Here is a 24,780-nt window from a genome sequence, read left to right as displayed (position 1 = left end):
ATCAGTCAATGCAGGTAGTGATCTTAAAACTCATTTTAAATGGGCAGTGTTTCATGACAAATTAATATTGGTATATTACTCTTTTCAATGAGGAATAAAATATCATTGGTATGTTGCCTTTGTTATGATTATTTATCAAGATAATTCAGTTGTCATTACACATTACATGGTTCCTCTTTATAATGATTCTAAAAATCATGGTGATTATGAGTTCTTTGGTGTTAATTTCTAATTTTTGTTAGGAAATAAAAAAGCCTAAAGGGTCCATATTTGAATGAAGAAGTGCATCGTATTCAAAACTGCATTATGTTCAAAAAGATGTACTAAGCCATACATAAAACTAGAGAAGTTTAAAATAATTATAAATATTATTTTACTGGCTTCTTGGGTCTACTGTAGCAAAATACCACAATCTGGTAAGCTTAAAATATTGATTGTCTCAGTTCTGAAGCCTAGAAGTCTGAAATCAAGGTGTCGGCTCCCTCTGAATCCTATAGGAGAATCCTAATTCACCTCTTCCCAGCTCCTGGAGCTTTGCCTGAATCTCTGACTTGCCTTGGCTTGTAGATGCATCACTCTGATCCTTGGTCTTCAGATGGCATTCTCCCTGTGTCTTCACATCGTCTTCCCTCTGTGCATGTCTGTCTCTGTGTCCACGACTCCCTTTGCCTCTTTTTATCAGGACACCAAAGATATTGGATGAGTGCCTATACCAACAATCTCATTTTAATTTGGTTACTTCTGTGAAGACCCTGTTTCCAAATAAGATCATGTTCAGAGGTATGTGGGGTTAAGACTCCAACATACCTTTTTCAGGGATACAGTCTAACCCATAATAACTATGAAGTCATTTAAATGTACATGCACACACACATGTAACACCTTTATTGAGTTTTTTAAAACAAGAAGGAAAACAATGAATATGACTGATAAAAATAGGAAGAGCAGTAACATGATTCCTGAGTAATGTTCCTCACTGAACATGTGGTATCTTCCTTAGTTCTAGGATGAAATCCCTGTAGTTTCCCCTTTATCTTACTCAAGAAAACCGAGGCATAGGGAAGCTGAATAACTTGCTCAAAGTCACAGCTGTGAAAGGATAAAACTGGCAGTCAAATTAAGATATTTGAAATGAGTCACCAGTCCAGGTTCGATGCACGATACTGGATGCTTGGGGCTGGTGCACTGGGACAACCCAGAGGGATGGTATGGGCAGGGAGGAGGGAGGAGGTTCAGGATGGGGAACACATGTATACCTGTGGAGGATTCATTTTGATATATGGCAAAACCAATACAATATTGTAAAGTTAAAAAATAAAATAAAAAAATTTTTAAAAAAACAAAGGACATGGAAGTAATGAATATGAAGTAAAAGACAAATATGTGGATATGTCTAAATGATACTGGTTTCATAAACTTATTCTAAAAATAATGATCTCTTGAGATAAAAAAAAGATCTGTATGAATCAAAGGCCAAAATCTTTGACCACAGCATTCTTAAACTTCTGCCATGAACCCTTTGGCATTCTGAAGAGCCTTTGGAACACTTTACAGGAAAAAAAAAATGCTTTTATATCTAAAATAAAATGCATAAAATACCAAAAAATTCTGTTGAAACAGAAATATTTTTAAAACAAAATGATAATATATTCAGCTGAACCATATAAAACTGTCAGGTGTTTTGGGTAAGAAAAACGTGCAAATATTTACAATTTTATATAGTTCATCCTAATAGTAATATATGTGCTTCTTTATTAATGATTAAGATCAAGTGCTGCATTTAATAACTGCCATAGTTTCACAATAATAAATATAACAGTATTTTAATATATTTGCCATAACCATAACATAAGAAAATATTTGTGATTTCTGTTGTTGGCAAGACCTCAGATACTGATAGTTTTTTTTCCTATTTTGGTGATTGAAAGCAGTGATAAATTTTAGTTGGAAATTAGTGAAATAAAATCTGTGTACTTTTCTCATTAAAGTCCACAACCCTTTTGTGGGCACAGAGAGAGGTTTCCTGGAACCCTGTCGAGGAACTCTTATACTAAACCCTGGTGCCACTTACAGGATCCTTAAGTGATTTTCTCACTATATAAAAGTTCTTGAAAATTAATTTGTTTGGCCTTAAATTTATATTTAATATTTTAATACAAAATAAAAATTCTCTATCTTTACATCACCCCGATCAGCCATTTTGTCTCATCATTTTGTATATGCCCTATATTGAGAGTGCTTTATGGAGACAAACTCACGTTTAACTGAGTATACCCATTTAACTCTTACTAATAAGGTTTATGGAGAAGGCAATGGCACCCCACTCCAGTACTCTTGCCTGGAAAATCCCATGGACAGAGGAGCCTTGTAGGCTGCAGTCCATGGGGTCGCTAAGAGTCCGGCAGGATTAAGCGACTTCACTTTCACTTTTCAGTTTCATGCATTGGAGAAGAAAATGGCAACCCACTCCAGTGTTCTTGCCTGGAGAATCCCAGGGACAGAGGAGCCTAGTGGGCTGCCGTCTATGGGGTCACACAGAGTTGGACACGACTGAAGTGACTTAGCAGCAGCAACAAGGCTTAACATAAATTTAAAAAACTACATAAGATAATTTTTAAATCCCCCAAATCTTTTATATGACGTATCCTAGTGTGTTTCTTCAAGCTCTTTACGTATAATCCATGTATACATGTAAAACTCATTGTTCGACATAGTATTCTTTAATTTGCTAATCAGATGGTAGAAGGGTGATAGAGGCGGCAGAGGAAAAGGAGCTATTAACAGAGTAAAGGTAACGTGACAATCAGGCATCAGATACATGATTGCTCATAGGAAAGGAGAAAATTTTGCTAGGGGTCCCCCTCAGCTCACCTCTCCATGGCATTCCACAGTGTCCCTTTGGCCTTCTTCAAGGTCTTGACCCTCAGAGAAACCAGCCTGCACAGTTACTTCCAAGTTTGACCAAAGAGAAGTATCTCTTTAAGACACAATTTCATTTCCTCTTATTAAATATGTTAGTATAAAGCACAAAATTAACCTAATAACATTGATACATTTGCAAGAACAGTCAACTGTAAAAGACAGTGATAAAACAAGCAGTTTGTAAATTTTCTTTTTACAACACTCTTGTTAAACTATTTTAAGTGTTCTTCCTCCAGGAGAAGCTTAGAAAGGATACACTTTAAGTGATTATTCCTGAATAGGTTATTATTTTAAATGGACTCCTTTAAGAGTCATATATGTGGCATTTGGTTAATCCATTACATTTGCAATTACAAACCAGGGCTTTTTACGGCAGGCAAATTATTTTATATGTTCCACAGCTGTACTTAGGACAGAAGACTCAGGCCATGACATTCCTTTTGAAGACATAAAGAGAAGCACTATGCAATGCCCAGGGGTGATTAAGCTTTTTAAATCACTCCTGACAGAGACAGTCTCTTCTATTTCTTTGAAAAACTGTACTTTGTGTTCTACACAAACTCACAGAACTAATATTCTTTTTGCTTCTGCTCTTAGCCCGTTTTAATGATCACTGCAGATCAGTTGAGCAATCAACATATGAACAGGTATGACACAGGTGACTTAAACAGCTTTGATAATTGTACTCTCGGCTGGGTTCACATTATACTTCTGATGCTCAGAATCAACCCACTAAAATGACAATCGACAAATCTCAAATACATTGTGTTTTAAAGCATAATGCTTAAGACTGGCTTGATTCTAATCAGTGTTCTGTCACTTGTTAGCTGTATGACCTTGACTAAGTTAAGTAATTCCCCTAAACTTTCATTTTCTCATGAGTATAATAACTATATCCTTATAGGACTAATAGGAGAAATGAATACAATGCTCTATGTAAAATGCTTAGCACTAAGCCCGTGGGAAATACTCAGTAAATGACTACTAAGTCTATCCATCCCCCACCTCAAAGCATTGGAGTAAGGCTGTTCAAGACTGTTCAATAAGGGTGCTCAAGACCAGAGCTAGAATGAAAGAATTCCTGTAAAATGCCAAGAATAGAAATAGCTAGAGTTTGGATTCCATGATAAGATCTTTAGAGAGTCTAAGCCAGAAAAATAAAATAACAGGGGAGATGGCAAGTTCAAAGGAGAAACATAAGACTAAAAACTAGGGGCAGTTATGAGTTTAAACCGTCTTGTTATAAAACTAGTGGGATTACAGTGTATCTGGAGAGAGTTGAGCAGAGACAAATGCTTGGTGATGGATAAGAAGATGCTGTAATTTGTTTCCATGGGGCATCAGAAATGGTACATAGTCAGTCTGACTTGATCAAACATATAAGATTTAAAGCGGACGAAGTGGCAGAGTGTACCATTATTAATTAATCTAGTCACATGTACATGCCTATGGAATGACATGTATTTATTCTAATTCTAGAAACAAATAGGCCCCAAACATGGTTTTTGCCTTCAAGGATCATAGAATAGGGAAGACATAAGAAAGAACAATTCCCAATTTTCTTGCTTAAGTGATAGAATGTGTGCTTAGTTATTTGTGGCTGACTCTTTGTGACCCCATGGGCTGTCGCCTGCTAGGCTCATCTGTCCATGGGATTTTCCAGGCAAGAAAATGTGTGGGTAACCATTCCCTTCTCCAGAAGATCTTCCCAACCCAGGGATGGAACCCAGGTCTCCTGAATTGCAGGTGGATTCTTACCACCTGAGCCACCAAGGAAGCTCTGGGTGACAGAATAAGTGATGATAAATAATACTCACACAGATAAATAACACAGGCAGATACACAGGTTTAAGGGGAGATAATTGAATTCTGTCTGCATATGTAGAGTACGAGCTGCTTGTTCATCACTCAAGACTTGTAAATAGATGACTAAATACTCACCTGGAGCTTAGACTGGAGAACTGGTTGTCCACCAGTGTAGGTATGAACGTTAGAGCCATGGGTGGTGCCTTAGTCTACTCAGACTGTGATTACAAAATCATAGACAAAATGGACTAAAAACAATAAAAATTTATTTTCTCACAGTTCTAGAGCCTGAGAAGTTCAAAATTAAGGTGCTAGTAACTTCAGTTTCTGTGAAGGGCTCTCTTCCTAGCTTTCGACTATGTCCTCACATGGCTTTTCCTGGGTGTATGCAGGCCTTTTCTGGATGGAGAGTGATGTCTCTGGTGTCTGTTCCACAGGGACACCGATCTCATCAGATCAGGTCCCACCCTCCTGACCTCATTTAACCTTAATCAGAGTCCTCATCTCCAAATAAAGCCAAATAAATCATAATAAAGGACAGAAATGGTATGGACCTAACAGAAGGAGAAGATATTAAGAAGAGGTGGCAAGAATACAGAGAAGAATTATACAAAAAAGATCTTCATGACCCATATAACAATGATGGTGTGATCATTCACCTAGAGCCAGACATCCTGGAATGCAAATTCAAGTGGGCCTTAGGAAGTATCACTACAAACAAAGCAGGTGGAGGTGACGGAATTCCAGTTGAGCTATTTTAAAAGATGATGCTGTAAAAGTGCTGCACTCAGTATGCCAGAAAATCTGGAAACAGACCTGGAAAAGGTCAGTTTTCATTCCATTCCCAAAAAAAGATAATGCCAAAGAATGTCCAAACCACTGCACAATTGCACTCATCTCATATGCTAGCAAAGTAATGCTCAAAATTCTCCAAGCCAGGCTTCATTAATACATGCACCATGAAATTCCAGATGTTCAAACTGGATTAGAAAAGGCAGAGGAACCAGAGATCAAATTGCCAACATCCATTGGATCATCGAAAAAGCAAGAGAGTTCCAGACAAACATCTACTTTTGCTGTATTGACTATGCCAAAGCCTTTAACTGTGTGGATCATAACAAACTGTGGAAAATTCTGAAAGAGATGGGAATACCAGACCACCTGACTTGCCCCCTGAGAAATCTGTATGCAGGTCAAGAAACAACAGTTAGAAACAACAGTTAGAAATCGGGACAGGAGTACATCAAGCTATATTGTCACCCTGCTTATTTAATTTATATGCAGAGTACATCATGAGAAGCACTGGGATGGAGGAAGTACAAGCTGGAATCAAGATTGCCGGGAGAAATATAAATCACCTCAGATATGCAGATGACACCACCCTTATGGCAGAAAGTGAAGAGGAACTAAAAAGCCTCTTGATGAAAGTGAAAGAGGAGAGTGAAAAAGCTGACTTAAAACTCAACATTCAGAAAACAAAGATCATGGCATCCGATCCCATCACTTCATGGCAAATAGATGGTGAAACAAAGGAGACAGTGACAGACTTTATTTTGGGGGGCTTCAAAATCACTGCAGTTGTTGACTGCAGCCAGGTAATTAAAAGACGCTTGCTCCTTGGAAGAAAAGCTATGACCAACCTATACAGCATATTAAAAAGCAGAGATCTTACCAACAAAGGTCTGTCTAGTCAAAGCTATGGTTTTTCCAGTAGTCATGTATGGATGTGAGAGTTGGACTATAAAGAAAGCTGAGCACTAAAGAACTGATGCTTTTGAGCTGTGGTGTTGGAGAAGACTCTTGAGAGTCCCTTGGACTGCAAGGAAATCCAACCAGCCCACCCTAAAGGAAATCGGTCCTGGGTGTTCACTGGAAGGACTGATGCTGCAGCTGAAACTCCAATACTTTGGCCACCTGATGCGAAGAACTGACTTATTTGAAAAGACCCTGATGCTGGGTACGACTGAAGGCAGGAAGAGAAGGGGACGACAGAGGATGAGATATTTGGATGATATCACTGACACAATGAACATGAATTTGAGTGAGCTCCAGCAGTTGGTGATGGATAGGAAAGCCTGGCATGCTGCAGTCCATGGGGTCACAAAGAGTCCAACACAACTGAGCAACTGAACTGAGGTGTTAGGGCTTAAACATATGATTTTGGAGATGAGGGGACAGAAACATTTAGTCCATAACAGGATAAGATTGCCAAGAACAGTATACAGAATGAGAACTACAGCTGTCTAAGGACAAAAGTTTAGAAACTGCATTAAAGAGTGGGTGGCAGAAGGAAAACTAGGAGAGGAACTGAGAAAGGATGGTCACAGTTTTTCACATGGTCTCTTTCAGAACTGTGAAAGAGAGAAAGGAGAAACCTCAAAGGAAGTACACAACTGGTGTAAGTGAGAGGAGAGAATTTCAAGCAGTGAACAATCAACAATACCAATGTGACAGAAAAATCAAAAAGGAACAAAGAACTAAAGACTTGGATGTCCTACAATTCATTTGATACTGACTTTAAAATTTTTAGGGAAAACAAAAACTGTTTATAAAACACATTTAAATTTTTTACTGCAAGTACCTTTGAGGAGTCCCATTCCTAAAAGAAGGTGGGAATGGATATGTTACTCTAACATGGTTTATTGAATAGAAGCATATCGGTGAGAAATTTGGCATTGTTTTGGTTACTGAAATACTAATATCTGGGAATCTTTTAAAAGATTAACAGAAACATGTATCTAATTTTTTCATTTTTTAGGCTTATTTCTAAAGACAGATACATTTATGATCTCATTTCATTCTCAAAATATCCTACAATGAACAGACCACATTTATAATTTTTTTTTAAAGGACTGAAGTAGATGAAGTGATTTTCCCAACATCATACAATGTTTCAAGAAAAAAAACAAAGGCAAAGTTTCACTCGTTTAATTCTATACAACTTGTACTGAATGTCTCTTGTGTACCAATAATCAGGTACTGGAGAGTTAGATGAATAAAATGAAGCTGCTCCGCTCTCCACCCACCATTACCCCGTGCCCTTCCTTTGCTTGGCTTCCGTCTCTCTGGAATGTTCAGTCTCTTCTCGTCTTAGTTTCAGCAGTGCTGGGAAAGCGGTGACACCCACAGGAGCACCAACAATAACTGTTTCCCTGAAACAGCAACACGCAGGGCCTGTGTTGTGTTGGGGAAGGTTATAACTCTCAGTGGCAGAGTCTTTGTACCTGTTCCTATGACCAGGGGACACTTTTAAGATTCTCCTTCATTTCACTCCTGAGGCTCTTGACCCATGACTCAGTCCCTCCCCCTTAGCTGAGCTGCTTCTGAAATTACAGCATTCATGATATATTGATAACAGTTAGGATCTGGTAGCCATGGTTCCTGATTCATTGTTTGTTCAGCACCTCTTGTGGAGGGCAGAAGGATGAACAAGGTGGTCTTTGGGTATCATCTATAGTGGTAGTCCTCAAACCGGGTTGCTGGATGAGCAGCATCAGCTACTGAATTAATTCTCTGAGAGTGCAACCCATGGATCTGTGTTTTAATAAGCCCTCAAGAGACACTGATGCATACTAAACTTTAAGAATCACTAGTACACAGCTAGAATTCTTTTCCTATACTATTTAGAGAGAAGTAGTGTTATGAATGTTCCCAGCAAAAATAGAATCTATCCATCAATGTAATGATAAACTCAAGCACATTTTTATTCACATTATTACCACTCTATCTTTATTTGCTATCACCTTTCATCCACAGCTGCCTTTAAAATCTCTAATTTAACATCAAAGCACGCTCTCAGGGCTGGTTAGTGTCATGTGTGTAAATACATACTTCATGTTAATGACAATGAAAGCTGAACTATGTGCCATTTTGTTCCTTTTAATTCACCCTCAACTTATTGCTGTTTCCAGAAATATTAGGTATATTTATTGCTTTTTCATGGTTAGAGTTTGAAAGAAAATTGCCCAAAATATTTATATTTATGATCTAGGTAACACAGTAGTAAAGATTATTTGGAGTTCAAAATGGCAGTTTTGTTTATATTTTAAGAATTTTACATTATACATTTTAAGGAGAAATTCATGTTACTGTGTGTGCTTAGTCACTCAGTCATGTCTGACCCCATGGACTGTAACCCGCCAGGCTCCTCTGCCCATGAGGATTCTCCAGGCAAGAATATTGGAGTGGGTTGCCATGCCCTCCTTCCGGGGATCTTCTAAACCCAAGGATCAAACCCAGGTCTCCTGCATTGAAGGCAAATTCTTTACTGTCTGAGCTACCAGGGAAGCCCATGTTATTAAATGCCTCTTACTATATTTTGTTTCCTTCTGAGAGCAGAAATTATTGGTAAATGTATAGAAAGCCTCGATTTGTGATTTTTGGTTGATTTTAAATAGTTATTTGCCAAGAATTTTATTTTTCCAAAATGTAGCAAGTATATCACAGAAAACATTGTTGACTACAGTCCTAAAACATTTATTAATGAAACAGAGAAGAAAAAACTGGTAGGATTTTAAACTTACATCTTCAGCAAGTATTAAAAATGTTGTCTCTGTGGTCCAATCCTGCTTGTCAGAAAATGTGGCATGGCAAATAAATACTATTTTCTCCAACTCATCATTCTTTACCCCTGTACAAGGATACATGTGTATTCACAGGTTGAGTTCTAATTTTGGAGTTTCTTCATGTTTGTAAAGACACATATGATGGTTTTCTGGATTAGGTTTGCAAAGACATTTGTAACCTGTGTTTCATGGTGTAGTCACTTTAATTGCAAAAGTTGCTTAATTTTTTCTGGGGAGAGCTGACTTCACTGACTGCAATCCATACTAAGTTGCATTTCCAGGACTCCATTAAGGTATTTTTAAATCCTTTGGTAGAAAACTTAGCTTACTTAAAATTTTGGATGATATATGTGAAGGAAATTTTCGAGTTGTCTGTCTGTCAATAGAGGGACTTTGTGGAATTTTTAGGAATCTGTACAAGCTGGAGGACAGAGGAATTACAGTAAAGGAAGAACCTGCTGGATATCACTGATATGGAATAGAGGAGACTGCGTGATTGCCTAGAACCCATTTCCTTATCCAGCAGCCAGCCTTCGTGAGGAGGGGCAGTCAGTGGAAGAAAGGAGGTAGAGGACAAGGGGTTTAAAGAAGAAACAGCAGATATTTGGGGGTATATCCTTCTTTGATCCTTCTGTAGCTTTCCTTCGTTGACTATTTCCCAGTTCTAGCACTCTGGTCAAGCCCGTTATCTGATGGATCTTTACACACAACACCATTCTGGAACATATCTGAACAAAATGTTAGAGCACCTGGTGCACCTATGTATAATGCTGATTGGAATAAAATGATCTGACTTGATATTTTCACATGTACAAATCATAAGAGAAAAGATCCAGGTAAAGAATTTTGTATGTAAAGCAATGAAAACCAACCAACTAACTGTTAAATAAATAAATCCTATAATTTCCAGAAATGTTTGGAACTCTAAATACCACCCTATAGGCATATAGAAAGCTTAGATATATAGATAGATATATATCTATACAGATACAGAATTCACATCTTTATCCATTCATCTACCAATGGACACTAAAGTTGCTTTATATCTTGGCTATTGTAAAAATGAATGCTGAAGTAACACAGGGATGCATGTATCTTTATGAATTAATGTTTTTGTTTTCTTCAGGGAAATACCCAGAAGTGCAATTGCTGGGTCATATGACATTTCTGTTTTTAATTTTTTGAAGAACTTCCAGTACTGTTTTCCATAGTGACTGTACCAATTTACAGTCCCACAAATGGTGCACAGGGTTCTCTTTTCTTCACATCCTCTCCTATACTTATTATTTGCTGTCTTTTTGATGATAGACATTCTGACAGGTATAAGGTGTTATCTCATTTCGGTTTTAACATGCATCTTGCTGATAATGATGCTGACTATGATGCCCTCATCACATACATTGTTTGCAAATATATTCTCCCATTTAATAATCTGTCTTTTCATTTTGTTTATAGTTTATCTTGCTGTGCAAAAGCTTTTAGTTTGATATAGTTTCATTTGTTTATAATTGTTTTTGTTCCAGAAAGATATTTAAAATATATTGCCAAGACTAATGTCAATGAGCATATTGCCTGTGTTTTCTTCCAGTTTTTTCTATGGGCTTGGGTGTTACATTTAAGTCTTTAAATCAATTTTGTGTTTATTTTATCATGTAAGAAAGTAGTCCAGTTTGATTCTTTTACATGTAGCTGCCCAATTTTCCCAATACCATTTATCAAAGAAACTTGTATATTCTTGCCTTCTTTGTCATGTTAGTTGATCATGTAAGCAGGGATTTATTTCTGTGCCCTTTATATTGTACCAGTTGATTTATGTGTCTGTTTTTGAGATAGCACCATGTTAGTTTCCTTACTGTAGCTTTTTATCAGGGACTATTATACTTCCAGATTTTCTTTCTCAAAGTTGTTGCAGTTATTCAGGGTCTTTGTGATTCCATGCAAATTTTGGATTTTTTTTGTTGTTATTGTTCTAGTTCCATGAAAAGTACCACTGGAATTTTGATAGGAATTGTATTGAATCTGTAGAATGCCTTGGTAGTGTGGTCATTTTAACAATACTAATTCTTCAGTCCATAGACATGTTTGCATTTACATTTGTTTGTGTGGTCTTCAATTTCTTTCCTCCTTATCCCATAGTTTTCAATGTACAAGTCTCTCATCTCTTTGGTAAGATTTATTCCTTGGTATTTTATTCTTTTGATGCAATTTTAAATGGGTTTCTTAACTTCACTTTTTAATAGTTCGTTATAAGTGTATAGAAACACAAAGATTTCTGTGTGTTTATTTTGTATCCTGCAATTTTACTGAATCCCTTTATTCTAATAGTTTTTTGATAACATCTTTAGAATTTTCTACATATTGCATCATGTCATCTGAAAACAATGACAGTCTTACATCTTCCTGTCCAATTTGGACGCTTTTTATTTCTTTTTCTTGTCTGATTGCTGTCCGTAGGACTCTCAATACTATATTGAATAAAAGTGATGAGAGTTGATATCCTTGCCTTGTTCCTGATCTTAGAGGGAATGCTTTCAGCTTTTCAGCATTGAGTATAATCTTGGCTGTGTGTTTGTCATCAGTTCATTTAGTTCAGTCACTCAGTTGTGTCCAACTCTTTGCGACCCCATGAATCAGAGCACGCCAGGCCTCCTTGTCCATCACCAACTCCCAGAATTCACCCAAACTCATCTGCATCAAGTCGGTGATGCCATCCAGCCATCTCATCCTCTGTCGTCCCCTTCTCCTCCTGCCCCCAATCCCTCCCAGCATCAGAGTCTTTTCCAATGAGTCAACTCTTCGCATGAGGTGGCCAAAGTACTGGAGTTTCAGCTTTAGCATCAGTCCTTCCAGTGAACACCCAGGACTGATCTCCTTTAGGATGGACTGGTTGGACCTCCTTGCAATCCAAGTGTGTTTCCTCTATACCTTCTTTGTTGAGAGATTTTATCACAAATGGATGTTGAATTTTATCAACAGCTTTTCCTGTGTCTATTGAGATTGGTCATATGATTTTTATCCTTCAATTTGTTCATACAGTGTTTTCACATTGATTGATTTGCAGATATTAAACCCCCTTTTTGTTCTTGAGATAAATCTCAGTTGGTTGTGGTATATGATTCTTTTAATGCGTTGTTGAACACAGTTTGCTTATATTTTTGTTGACGATTGTTGCATCTATGTTCATCAGTGATTTTGGATTGTATTTTTCTTTTTTGTGATACTTTTGTCTGTTTCTGATATCAGGGTAATTCTGGCCTAATAGAATTAGTTCAGAAGTGTTCCTTTTTCTTCAATTTTTTGAACAGTTTGAGAAAGATATGTGTTCAGTTCAGTTCAGTTGCTCAGTAGTGTCCAACTCTTTGCGACCCCATGAATCACAGCACACCAGGCCTCCCTGTCCATCACCAACTCCCAGAGTTCACCCAAACTCATGTCCATCAAGTCGGTGATGCCATCCAGCCATCTCATCCTCTGTCGTCCACTTCTCCTCCTGTCCCCAATCCCTCCCAGCATCAGAGTCTTTTCCAATGAGTCAACTCTTCGCATGAGGTGGCCAAAGTACTTGAGTTTCAGCTTTAGCATCATTCCTTCCAAAGAAATCCCAGGGCTGATCTCCTTCAGAATGGACTGGTTGGATCTCCTTGCAGTCCAAGGGACTCTCAAGAGTCTTCTCCAACACCACAGTTCAAAAGCATTAATTCTTTGGTGCTCAGCCTTCTTCACAGTCCAACTCTCACATCCATACATGACCACAGGAAAAACCATAGCCTTGACTATTTGGACCTTTGTTGGCAAAGTGATGTCTCTGCTTTTGAATATGCTATCTAGGTTGGTCATAACTTTCCTTCCAAACTTGCCTTTAAACATTTGGTAAACAAAGCTGAGCAATGAAGAATTGATGCTTTTGAACTGTGGTGTTGGAGAAGACTCTTGAGAGTCCCTTAGACTGCAAGGAGATCAAACCAGTCAATCCTAAAGGAAATCAGTCCTGACTATTCATTGGAAAGACTAATTTTGAAGCTGAAGCTCCAATACTTTGGCCACCTGATGCGAAGAACTGACTCATTGGAAAAGACCCTCATGCTGGGAAATATTGAAGGCAGGAGGAGAAGGGGACATCAGAGAATGAGATGGTTGGATTTCATCATTGACTCGATGTACATGAGTTTGAGCAAGCTCTAGGAGTTGGTGACAGACAGGGAAGCCTGGCATGCTGCAGTCTATGGGGTTGCAGAATCGGACACGACTGAGCAACTGAACTGAACTGAAAATTCAAACAGATGTAAAGCTGTCTGGTCCTGAACTTATGTTTAGTGGGAGATTTTTATTACTGATTCAGTTTTGCTACAGGTAATTAGTTTTTTTTAATTTTCTATTTCTTCCTGGTTTAGTTGTAGATTATATATTTCAAGGAATTTATCCTTTTCTTCTAGGTTATCCATTTTATTGGCACATAGTTTTCATAGTAATCTTTTACAATCCTTTGTGTTTCTGTGGTGTTGGTTGTAACTTCTTTTTCATTTCTGATTTTCTTTATTTAGACTCTCTCTCTTCTTTCTTTGTGAGTCTGGCTAATGATCAATCATTCATATTCATCGTTTCAAAGAACTCACAGTTTTCAAAGATCTCATTGTTTTATTGATATTTTCTGGTCTCTATTTCATTTATTTCTGCTCTTATCTTTTTTATTTATTTCCTTCTACTAACTTTGGGTTGTTTTTATTCCTCCTTGTCTAGTTCCTTTAGGTATAACATTAGATTATTTATTTAATTTTTTCTTATTTTATAGAGTAGCCTTACATCACTATAAACTCCCCACTTAGAATTTCTTTTTCTGCATCCAGTAGATTTTGGATCATTGTGTTTCCATTTTTGTTTGTGTTCATGTATGTCTTGATTTCTTCTTTGATTTCCTTTGTGGCCATTTGTTGTGTAGTAGCATATTGTTTACACTCCCCATGTTTGTGTTTTTGGTAGTTTTTTCATTGTAGTCCATTTCTAGTCTAATACCATCTTAGAAAAGATGCTTGAAATGATTTAAGTCTTCTTAACTTTATTGAGACTTGTTTTGTGACATAGCATGTGATCTATCCTGGAAAATTTTCTTTGTGAACTTGTGTATTCTGCTGTTTTTGAATGAAATGTTCTGTTTATGTGTATTAACATTATCTAAATCATGATTTAATTTTGAAACCTATAAATTATTCCTTCTCTGATTAAATGTATTTTTACTGTTGTTTGAATTAGTCCACAGCATCTATACTGCAATGAGCAGCCAGAGCTTCCCAGATTACAGGAATTTCTTCAGTCTTAGCTGGGCTCATGCTAACTTCCAGATACAAATACCCTTCATTGTGTTTTATAAACTTTTGGAGGTTTCCATTTTGAAATTTTTGTATATTAATTACAGGAGAGGCTAATACTGGAAGACAAGATTAGAACCAGTGCTTTTATTTCAAATATAATATGCTCAAGTGAAAAAAAAATCCAGGAAGAACCAGCTTTTCATTAGCATTTATTCATTCCTTTGTGAACTCTACTCTCTTCCTCTTCTACTTCCTTCTCCTCTTCTTGTACAAATGAAGCAAAGCAGTATTTTGGATACTTGTATTGCCCAGGTTAAAATAATCAGGATGCCATTTTTATTTAAAAAAAAAAAAGCTTGCCAATGTTACTCTTAAATGTGAAGTGAATGAGGAAATCTCTTGGCTCTTTTGAATCCAATATATGCTAGACAACTAAACTCTAACATATTAACCATGTAGCAAACTACTATTAGTATTTCATATTAATCCATTTTTATTCTCTTCTCTTCAATATATATCGTTTAAAAAAGCCAAGAGAGGAAATGTGGAAGGAAAGCAAAAAGCACATTTAGCACAAAACTGTCATAACTCTGTAGAAATGGTGAACAGAAGTCATAAAAATTTGTGATGGTGAAAATTGGCTGTTAAACCTTAAGCCTTTGGGCTAAAACTAATTGGAACCCAAAATACATATAAATGATCCCAAGACTGTTCATGACATAGACAGATAAACAAAGCTTTCCTGATGCTGGAATTTTCTCATCTGTTTTAAGTCAGTTTTACTGATGACTTTAATGTTACTAATTATTTTCTAAATTTTTATTTAAAACTTTTAAAAGATTTTCTCATTTTACAGCATATACTTTTGCAAACTTGCTCCATAAAAACTTCCCCAGCAAAGAACTATATACAGACTTTAACTTTTATGTAAGACATATGTTTCTCCTTCTGTCTCTTCTCTTTTCTTTTCCAAATGTGTAAATCATAGAATTAGAAGTAACTTCAAGTGGTTCATGTCTAGACTGTAGGTGGAAGGGCTTGCTGAGATACAACAGGAAGCCATAACCAAGAAGGGTAAGACTAAAAATAAATGTCAGACACCATGCAAGGAACGTGAATGAAAGGACAGAGTTTTACAGGCAGGTGTAGAATCAGGAAATATCAAAGATGAAGCAACTAACTTCCAGCCCACAAATACCCTTCATTGTGTTTTATAAACTTGTGGAGGTTTCCATTTTGAAATGTTTGTATATTAATTACAGGAGAGGCTAAGATTGGAAGACAAGATTATATCCAGTGCTTTTATTTCAAATATAATATGCTCAAGTGAAGAAACTAGACTATTTGTTAGGATTTTCTTCTGCTTTTATTATTCTATGACCATTGCTTAATTCAGGTGTCTTCCATAAGTGACTCTATGCCACTTGCAGTTAGGGACTTTGACTACTTAGATTTGTATTCCTAGGATACACTTTATGTTGCTGGACAAAGTAGGAACTCTATAGGATTGAGTGAATGAATGATTAAATATCATAGAAGTCAATTGCAGGTATGGCCTGCCAAACCATAAAGATAACCCTGTATACTAAACAAGAACACATTCTTTTTACTATAAATGGTGTCCTAAATGGTATATTTCACAATGTCTAAGTCTGAACTCCCAGAGCTTGCTCAAACTCATGTCCATCAAGTCGGTGGTTGAATGGCATCACCTACTCATTCGACATAAGTTTGAGCAACTTCTGGGAGTTGGTGCTGGACAGGGAAGACTGGCATGCTGCAGTCCATGGGGTCGCAAAGAGTCGGACATGACTGAGTGACTGAACTGAACTGAAGTCTTAACAATGAGGAGTTTCTACTTCTTTCACTTCACCACCTATCACAGCTCAGAAATGCCAAGATAAAAATGGAGATTACCTTTCCCCAATGTTTCATCCATGGTAGAATAAGGATGATTCTCCATAGCTACATGAATCACAATAAGGTAGTCATAAAAATTTCCATAAAATTCTAAGCTTCTTAAAAGCAGGAACTGTATTTTATAATGAACTTTGCACAGAAACACTTGTCAATGCTGCTACTATTGAGTCTTCAAAAGCTTTCTAATTTATGTGAAGCAAAGTTGCCAATCTGGACAGAATTTCTTCACCAGGAGACAAAGCTAAAATTCTGGTGCTCCAGAGAAATCCAAACTGTTTGAGTGTTTGCTGTCCTAGCCTTAGCATTTGTTATAGTTATAAAACCATGTTTTACTGAAATGCTTTATTATTCTCATCATAGCATAGCTCCACCTGGGGCTTCCCAGGTGACTCAGTGATACAGAATCTGCCTGCCATGCAGGAGATGCGGTTTCAATCCCTGGGTCAGAAAGATCCCTTGGAGAAGGAAATGGCAACCCACTCAAGTATTCTTGCCTACGAAATGCCATGGACAGAGGAGCCTGGCAGGTTGCAAAGAGTCACGACATGACTGAGTGACACACACATACACACACACACACACACACACACACACACACACACACACAATCTGGATACTGATATAATTGGCATTTAACTAGCCAAATATTGAAACTATTAAAAAGATACCTGGTTTAAGTACTGGCCCAAATACATATTAAATAGTTCTTAGAGAACAAATTTCATCATGTTTTCAAACAGAAATTTCTTAAAAGCAAGTTTAGTAATTTTTGTGTTGGTAGAAACATCCTTGCCTTTATTTAAATTATTTTTTCCCAAAAGTTTTAAATTGAAATAATAGTGAAGAGTAATTACACAAGAAAAATTTAATAGAGACTCTTAGGTGACACCAATAATTTACTATCAATTTTATTAGGACTTTAATTATATACGAAATTTTCCATATTTTTTAACAAATGTATATTAAATTATATACTGATAAAATGACATGATGTAGAGATTTAAAAAAAAAAACTTTAGAAAAAATTGAAGGGAGATGAGTTAAAGCAGATAAGGCAAAATCATAAAAGCCATTGAATTTGCTTGATGATTTTATGAAAAATCTGGCTTATTTTTTCTCTGCATTTGTATGTTTAATATTTTTAGTAATTTTTTTTACTTAGGAAATCAAAGTCATATATCATTCATAAAAATCTAATGATTCACACAAAGTTTGGTATATGACAAAAAGAGGTTTCATCTAAGTGTATGGACACAATAAACTAATAAAAGGTAAACTAATGATTCAAGTTACAATAAACATTTCACAATACTGATTCAGTAAATTTAACTGATGTTTTAAAATACTTTCCAATATTAGGTTATTAAACATACATAATTTTTCATGTTTTCTCATTTACTTTTTGAAATAATTCTTTTTCACAGTTCAAGTAATTGAACTTTCAAATTGAGATATTAAAGCTTATAGCTAATCTTGGGCTAGTACTTTACATAAGTATGAAAGTTCATGAAATATATGGGAGTAAGGAAAAATTATAATCAGAAGATAGGTATAGGTCTTCACAGTGTGATTTCATGCTGAGATGTTCTGCATTCCTAAGCCATGAAATTAAAAGACGCTTATTCCTTGGAAGGAAAGTTATGACCAACCTAGATAGCATATTCAAAAGCAGAGATATTACTTTGCCAACAAAGGTCTGTCTAGTCAAGGCTATGGTTTTTCCAATGGTCATGTATGGATGTGAGAGTTGGACTGTGAAGAAAGCTGAGTGCCGAAGAATTGATGCTTTTGAACTGTGGTGTTGGAGAAGACTCTTGCAAGTCCTTTGGACTGCAAGGAGATCCATCCAGTCCATCCTAAAGGAAATCAGTCCTGGGTGTTCATTGGAAGGACTGATTTTGAAGCTGAAACTCCAGTACTTTGGCCACCTCACGCGAAGAGTTGACTCATTGGAAAAGACCCTGATGCTGGGAGAGATTGGGGGCAGGAGGAGAAGGGGACGACAGAGGATGAGATGGCTGGATGGCATCACCGACTTGATGGACATGAGTTTGGGTGAACTCTGGGAGTTGGTGATGGACAGGAAGGCCTGGCGTGCTGCAATTCATGGGGTCTCAAAAAGTCGGACACGACTGAGCAACTGAACTAAACAGAACTGAACACATGAAATATGTCCAAATAAGACATAAATGCAAATTATTTTAAAAAATCAAATATGACCCTTGTCTTTGTCTTCCTGTACTAACAGGTACAATTTTCAACTCATGATATGAAAGTTTTCTAACAAATCTTTTTTTGTAAGAAGCCAGATAAAGTGTACAAATAAATAATAAAATGAACATTCCAGCTCACTAAATTTGATATGTAGTGATTGAGTATTCTAGGACCATTGTCCAATTTCTAGAGCAGGACCTCTGTCCTGCTCAGTGGATTAGATGATTGTACAGTTACAGTCTATTGGCTTTGATCCTGGGATGCAAATATTCTCCTCCACTTTACACAGTCCCTCTCTGTCTTGGAGACTGTTCCTTTGTTAGCAGCAAACACTCTCTCACTGCAGGCTTGTCACAATGATTTAGAAAAGGCATATTTTACCAAAATAAGAAGCCCAGTGGTATTGCTGGAACTGATCAAAAGTCATGAGCAAGCTGACAGATTGCTTTTATGCAAGACTGGCCTTTGGGTCTTTTGAAGGGAGAGAGTTCCACATACAAATTATGAAAGCCAATGCTTAGTCACAAAACTGTGATCCTTAATAGAAAAAATGTTTCTCTAAGTTGAAAGGCATATAATTATGAATGAATGAATGACCCAGATCCTTATAAATTTTTCCCATAGAATATTATATTATTTTCCTTGGTCATTCATTCACTCATTTACTCTCATATTCTCCGATGGGCATTGAGCTATGTACTGAATAATAAGAATAACTATTATAATTATTATTTTATCGCTATGTAACTTAATATACATTTGTTTAAAAATATGGAAATTTTCATATATAATTAAATAATACAGAAAACATGAGAGATAATGCCTCTGTCTACATAGAATTTGCATTATAGTAGTGGTTTATGACAAGTAATGATGCATCAAGTAAAAGATGCAAAGAGCTATAGTTCACTATCACAGCCCACTGTCCTTCTATTCATTTATCCACTGGGCTCTGTTTAGAGGTAGAACAAAATGTATGACAATATGATTATTTCCAGGTGATCGGGGGCAACTTCTATCTTTGCACTCCCGGGGAGGAGAGTTGTTTAGTATAAAAAGCATCAAGAAGATTCAACCTTGTGATCAGGAGCAAAAGAGACGACCTAATCATTCCCAGGAAAATCTTCCAGTGCTGATATGGAAGAAAGGGAAGGGAGTGCATGCGTGCTCAGTCCTGTCCAACTCTTTGCAACTCCATGGACTATAACTCGCCAGGTTCCTCTGCCCATGGAATTCTCCAGGCAAGAAAAATTGGAGAGAGTAGCCATTCCCTTCTCCAGAGGATCTTCCCAACCCAAGGATTGAACCCACATTTCCTGTGTCTCCTGCGTTGTGTGTTGATTCTTTACTACTGCAGTATAGAAGCGTGAAAAAAGTCATGAACAGAGAAAGAAGGTGGTCAGTTTGGCCCTTTATCATCACTAAAGGGAGATATAGTTAAGATATATATCTGAGTAAGAATTACATAGTGATTTATATTCTTTCTGAAGCCCTTATCCCCAGATTACTCCTGGGCACCTTCTCATCCCCATCCCACCCCAGGAGTGTTATCCTCTACTTTCTTATTCTACTTTAACTTCTGCCAACTTGTCCTTCTGGGAATCAGAGTGTCATAGAATGAGATATTGTTACCATATATCAATCATTATTTCTCCTGTATTCTGCCTATCTGTTTTATTCTACACTGAAGACTATCATCTCTAAAACAAAGAAGGAATCTGTTGAGTATAATGGTAACTTTGTGCCCCTCTTGTGATTCATTCATCCTCTTTGTTTCTTGTAAAAATTCCTGTCTTATCTTTCCATAACAGCAAAAAGACACTGTCAGTCGATCAGAAGATCTGATCAATGCATAATAGTTTACAGGCAAAGAGGAGATATTTGGGGGTGGGAATGAGGGGAGGAAATGGAATGAAACAGAGAACTTAGATAACATAGATCCTAGAAATTTTCAAGTTTTTAATTTTTTGCCAAATTCAAATCTGTCATCTCTGAGACAATTAGAAATATTTACAATGATATAATAAAACATATAATATCTATAATATTTTATATAATAAAGTTGTTTACTTTGAGGAAAATGAGGAAGAAGGTACGTAAATACACATTATTAGAGGTCTGTATTTATTATTCTGATTCTGTTGCTTTTCTGTGTGATCTTGAGACAATCACTTAACATTTTTGGTCAATGGTGACATCATAAAGAGTAATAATAATTCTAGAGACTACTGCAAAAATTAATAATACATATGAAAACACTTTGGGAAAATGTAATAAAAAATTAGAGGACCTAAGTAAAAGGACCTAGATAGCACACTGAAAAGCGAGACATTACTTTGCCAACAAAGGTCCAAATAGTCAAGGCTATGGTTTTTCCAGTAGTCATGTATGGATGCGAGAGTTGGACTGTGAAGAAAGCTGAGCGCCAAAGAATTGATGCTTTTGAACTGTGGTGTTGGATAAGACTCTTGAGAGTCCCTTGGACTGCAAGGAGATCAGCTCTGGGTATTCTTTGGAAGGAATGATGCTACAGCTGAAACTCAAGTACTTTGGCTACCTCATTGGAAAAGACTCTGATGCTGGGAGGGATTGGGGGCAGGAGGAAAAGGGGACGACAGAGGATGAGATGGCTGGATGGCATCACTGACTCGATGGACATGAGTCTGAGTGAACTCTGGGAGTTGGTGATGGACAGGGAGGCCTGGAGTGCTGCGATTCATGGGGTCGCAAAGAGTCGGACACAACTGAGCGACTGAACTGAACTGAAGTAAAAGGAGAATATTGGAGAGTTAAATGATAGAATTTGATGTGTTTACTATGTCTATTATTCAATATTTAATCATTTTTCAGATAGCTTAGTCTTTTTTCCCAAATAAAGTATAATGACCTGGAGGTGAGCATCCTAGTGGTATCACTTTAGGAATGATGGTGGAGGTGTTTTATAGCCTGGAACTTTCTTTTGGACAAACCACCTCTAGCTCCCATAGGTGCTGGCAAGTGACATTATCAGGCAGGGCTGTGCAAAAGCCTCCTGTGATTCTTACCCTTAATGCTGATCCCACAGCTCTCCCACAGTGAGGTTAACATTTTGGAACCCTATGTGCTGTGCTGCAAGCAAAGGGAAACTTTCTGGGGAATAAGAGGCAACTTTAAAATATATTTTTAAAAGTTTAATTTCTGGATGAAAGAAGAAAACCAAAGTGGTGCAGGAAATGTGTATTATTCTTGCCTGAACTCATTTTTGTCATTGTTGATATAAATTTTAGGTGTACAGTATCATAATTCATTCTTATACAACACAAAGTGATTGGCACACAAGTCTACTTACCATTTGTTGATACAGTTGACACTTTTCACCCATTTTGCCCATTCCCCCCCAGCCACCTTTCCCTCTGATAATCTCTATTCAGACCTGTGCTTCTATGAGTTTGTTTTTATTTTATTTTGTCTTTTTTTTTTTTTTAGATTTCTTGTGTGAGTGAAATCACATGATGTTTATCTTTGTCCATCTAGCAGATTTCACTTAGCATAATGCCTTCAAGATCCATCCATGTTGTCAAAATTGGCAGAATTTCATTATTTTTATGACTGACTAATATTCTAGTGCGTGTATATACTACATCTTCTTTATACGTTCATCCCCAGATGGACACTTAGGTTGTTTCCATATCTTGACTATTATAAAACATGCTGCAATATATGATTGCATGGGGCACATGTATCTTTTCAAATTAGTGTTTCATGTTCTTTGGATCAATACTCAGAATAGCTGGGTCATACAGTAGTTCTAAGCTTTTTTGAGGAACCTTCATACTGCTTTCCATAGTGGCTGTACCAATTTCCACAATAGTGTTCTCTTTTTCCCATGTCCTTACCAACATGTGTTATTTGTTGTCTTTTCAATAATAACCATTCTAACATATGTGAGGTTATATTTCACTGTGGTTTTGATTTGCATTTCCCTAATGATATGTGGCAGGTCATGGTGGAGACATCTGACAGAATGTGGTCCACTGGAGAAGGGAATGGCAAACCACTTCAGTATTCTTGCCTTGAGAACCCCATGAACAGTATGAAAAGGCAAAATGATAGGATACTGAAAGAGAAACTCCCCAGGTCAGTAGGTGCCCAATATGCTACTGGAGATCAGTGGAGAAATAACTCCAGACAGAATGAAGAGATGGAGCCAAAGCAAAAAGAATACCCAGCTGTGGATGTGACTGGTGATAGAAGCAAGGTCCGATGCTGTAAAGAGCAATATTGCATAGCAACCTGGAATGTCAGGTCCATGAATCAAGGCAAATTGGAAGTGGTCAAACAAGAGATGACAAGAGTGAATGTCAACATTCTAGGAATCAGCGAACTGAAATGGACTGGAATGGGGGAATTTAACTCAGATGACCATTATATCTACTCCTGCGGGCAGGAATCCCTCAGAAGAAATGGAGTGGCCATCATGGTCAACAAAAGAGTCCGAAATGCAGTACTTGGATGCAATCTCAAAAATGACAGAATGATCTCTGTTTGTTTCCAAGGCAAACCATTCAATATCACAGTAATCCAAGTCTATGCCCCAACCAGTAACGCTGAAGAAGCTGAAGTTGAACAGTTCTATGAAGACCTACAAGACGTTTTAGAACAAACACCCAAAAGAGATGTCCTTTTCATTATAGGGGACTGGAATGCAAAAGTAGGAAGTCAAGAAACACCTGGAGTAACAGGCAAATTTGGCCTTGGAATATGGAATGAAGTAGGGCAAAGACTAACAGAGTTTTGCCAAGGAAGTGCACTGGTCATAACAAACACCCTCTTCCAACAACCCAAGAGAAGACTCTATACATGGACATCACCAGATGGTCAACACCGAAATCAGATTGATTATATTCCTTGCAGCCAAAGATGGAGAAGCTCTATACAGTCAGCAAAAACAAGACCAGGAGCCGACTGTGGCTCAGACCATGAACTCTTTATTGCCAAATTCAGACTGAAACTGAAGAAAGTAGGGAAAACCACTAGACCATTCAGGTATGACCTAAATCAAATCCCTTATGATTGTACAGTGGAAGTGAGAAATAGATTTAAGGGCCTAGATCTGGTAGATAGAGTGCCTGATGAACTATGGATGGAGGTTCATGACATTGTACAGGAGACAGGGATCAAGACCATCCCCATGGAAAAGAAATGCAAAAAAGCAAAATGGCTACCTGGGGAGGCCTTACAAATAGCTGTGAAAAGAAGAGAAGCGAAAAGCAAAGGAGAAAAGGAAAGATATAAACATCTGAATGCAGAGTTCCAAAGAATAGCAAGAAGAGATAAGAAAGCCTTCTTCAGCGATCAATGCAAAGAAATAGAGGAAAACAACACAATGGGAAAAACTAGAGATCTCTTCAAGAAAATCAGAGATACCAAAGGAACATTTCATGCAAAGATGGGCTCGATAAAGGACAGAAACGGTAGGGACCTAACAGAGGCAGAAGATATTAAGAAGAGATGGCAAGAATACACAGAAGAACTGTACAAAAAAGATCTTCACGACCCAGATAATCATGATGGTGTGATCACTGACCTAGAGCCAGACAACCTGGAATGTGAAGTCAAGTGGGCCTTAGAAAACATCACTACGAACAAAGCCAGTGGAGGTGATAGAATTCCAGTTGAGCTATTCCAAATCCTGAAAGATGATGCTGTGAAAGTGGGGCACTCAATATGCCAGCAAATTTGGAAAACTCAGCAGTGGCCACAGGACTAGAAAAGGTCAGTTTTCATTCCAATCCCAAAGAAAGGCAATGCCAAAGAATGCTCAAACTACTGCACAATTGCACTCATCTCACATGCTAGTAAAGTAATGCTCAAAATTCTCCAAGCCAGGCTTCAGCAATATGTGAACGGTGAACTTCCAGATGTTCAAGCTGGTTTTAGAAAAGGCAGAGGAACCAGAGATCAAATTGCCAACATCCGCTGGATCATGGAAAAAGCAAGAGAGTTCCAGGAAAACATCTATTTCTGCTTTATTGACCTTGCCAAAGCCTTTGACTGTGTTGATCACA

Source organism: Bubalus bubalis, chromosome 9 (assembly GCF_019923935.1).
Source record: "Bubalus bubalis isolate 160015118507 breed Murrah chromosome 9, NDDB_SH_1, whole genome shotgun sequence".
In the NCBI taxonomy this organism is placed as follows: Eukaryota; Metazoa; Chordata; class Mammalia; order Artiodactyla; family Bovidae; genus Bubalus; species Bubalus bubalis.
Note: the sequence above shows the minus strand (reverse complement) of the source record.